Source organism: Octopus bimaculoides, chromosome 2 (genome assembly GCF_046866305.1).
Source record: "Octopus bimaculoides isolate indiv1 chromosome 2, ASM4686630v1, whole genome shotgun sequence".
NCBI lineage: Eukaryota > Metazoa > Mollusca > Cephalopoda > Octopoda > Octopodidae > Octopus > Octopus bimaculoides.
This window is the reverse complement of record NC_142929.1, coordinates 57,640,674-57,643,173: the sequence shown is the minus strand read 5'-3', so window position 1 is coordinate 57,643,173 and position 2,500 is coordinate 57,640,674.

Genomic DNA, 2,500 nt, shown 5'->3' with positions numbered 1-2,500 from the left:
TATAGTGTCGGGTAAACCAGCACAATTAAAAGAATTTTGTGAATTTGTGAAAGTGAATGACTTCAATTTATTACAACATGCTGTAACTCGCTGGTTCTCTTTTTTGACTGTCTGTTGGCAGAACAGTTTAGTTGTAGGATGTTATAAAAAGCTGTTCTCTGGGTTTAGGAGAGAAGGAGTGCTTGATGGCGATGTTTCAATGCTTTGGTGAAGAAAAAGTATATCTGTATATCGTCAAAGATCTATTTCTTCTTTTCCAGTTACATTCTTAAATTGTCCTCAGGCACTATCGAACGTCTCGAAGCAAAAGCATTCTGCAAAATTTCAATGTCTAAGTATGCATAATTTTATTATTGAAGCTAAAAGCGGAACGGGAAGATAAACTTGAGAGAAGGGTAAGGATATATACAGGGTGCGCCGTAAAGAATTCTCGATTATTTAAATAAGTTTCTTTTATTAAATTCACTTTGAAATTACACAAAAATAATTAAAATGCGTTCCTCGACATTCAATTGTACATATATACTCCACTGCTTGTTTACATTCGGTGAGTAAATCGTTTCAATATGGCAGCTAACAGGCGAAGTGAGATTGTTACTCCGAAAAAAGCAGAACATAGCACCAAAGACGTGGATTCCGGATTTGGTGTTGATTCCGAAACAATCTATATTGCCAAGAAACGCTACAATGAGACAGGTTCAATCGATAGCAAGCCTATTCCTGGTCGAAAACGATTCGTCAGGACAAAACAACTGTGGATGTCGTCCGAAGGAGAGTGTAACGAAATCGACGGTGGAGCATGAGGAAAATGGTGAAAAGTTTCGATTTCTCTCTGATAACCATGCGACGATTGTGCATGAAGACTTAAATTGTATGTCATTAAAATTGCAACGTCAATACCTGGTTTCGGCTGCTTCCAAAGCGGACAGGTGCGAGAAAATGGCCAAGAAGATTCAGAGCGCCGATGACAATGTTTTCATCTCGTCGGACGAAAACATATTCACCGTGGAGGCTGTAACGAACTCCTAGAGTGACAGGATTTTGGTCACGAGATCGGATGCTGTTCCTGAAGGCACCCGCAAGCTGTTTCGCCGAATGAAGACCGCCGGAGTGATGGTTTGGGCAGTAGTGTCATCCGATGGTGGAAAATCTCTGGTGTTCATTTAAGGTCAATTCGGCAAGTTACCTGAAAATGGAGGATAATGTTTTACCATGGGTGACCAAAACATTTGGAGACACTTACGTGTTCACGCAAGACAGGGCTCCTTCTTATACTTTCAATGTGATGCAGCAGTGGTGATGGAACCATTTCAACGGGTTCTGTCCAGCCTATGCGTCATCTCTAAGGACTTCGCTATTTCGTCCATTCTAGTAAGTGATATTTCAAGAGTTTCCTACAAAAATATCACCGCTCTGAAAAAAGCCATAGTCGCGTCATGGGATCATTTAAGAGAAAAAGTCTTCCGGCGTTCGTATGACTGTTCTTGGCCGTTTTCGGGCGACTGTGAAAGCTAAAGGCGGACTTTAATGAATGAAACGTACCTTACTATCTTACATGACCATATTTAATTAATTTCTAAAGAAACAGTGCATTTTTATGTCCTTTACTAAAAATTATAACAAAAAATCAATTGGAAATTCTTTACGGCGCACCCAATATATATATATATATATATATATATATATATATATATATATATATCTTATATATGAATGGCAATTGCCTAAACTAGCAAACCAATCTCCGCGAAAGTTTGCATACATATTAAACAAACATCTAGTTCAATTATAGGCTAATTGGATTTCTATAAAAATCGCTAATGGGCCCCCTACGGAGGTTGGGCTATTATATGATAAAATGAGAAGGATGCAAAAGTCTTAGGTTGAGGGAAATGTGGTGGCATAATGAAGCTGGCTGATATTAGGGAAGGGGAAGAGACAGGAAGAGAAAGAGAGACAGGGAATGTAAGAGACAGCGAGAGACAGGGTCAGAGCTGGAGAGAGAATGTGTTTACTGAATGTTTACCTATTAGTTAACGTATACGCTTTAGTGAACTGACTATCGTATGTTCAGTCAAAACTTTTACAATATCTCCAACAACAGATGTAAAACTAACAAGTGAAATGTAAAGTGCTTTTGTATTTGTTTCCAAATCCCCGCATTAAGATTTATTAAAACTTTACCAACGTGCTGAAACAACAAAACTATAGATAATGTCTTTCATCTTCTTCCATAGATGAATAGCCCATTGTTGTCGGGCAATTTTTACAATAGAATGTCTTATATAAAATATTTCGAATGCACATGAGAGCGTGCTCATACATGCATGATCGCATATAACCATATAACCATTATATATACAAATACACAAGTACACATACACATGCACACACAGATACACAAACACATACATGTGTTTATAGGCTGATAAAGTCATGAGTTTGAAGAACAAAATTGGCAGAGTGTACAGAATCTTACACGATTTATTAAGAAGGTAAA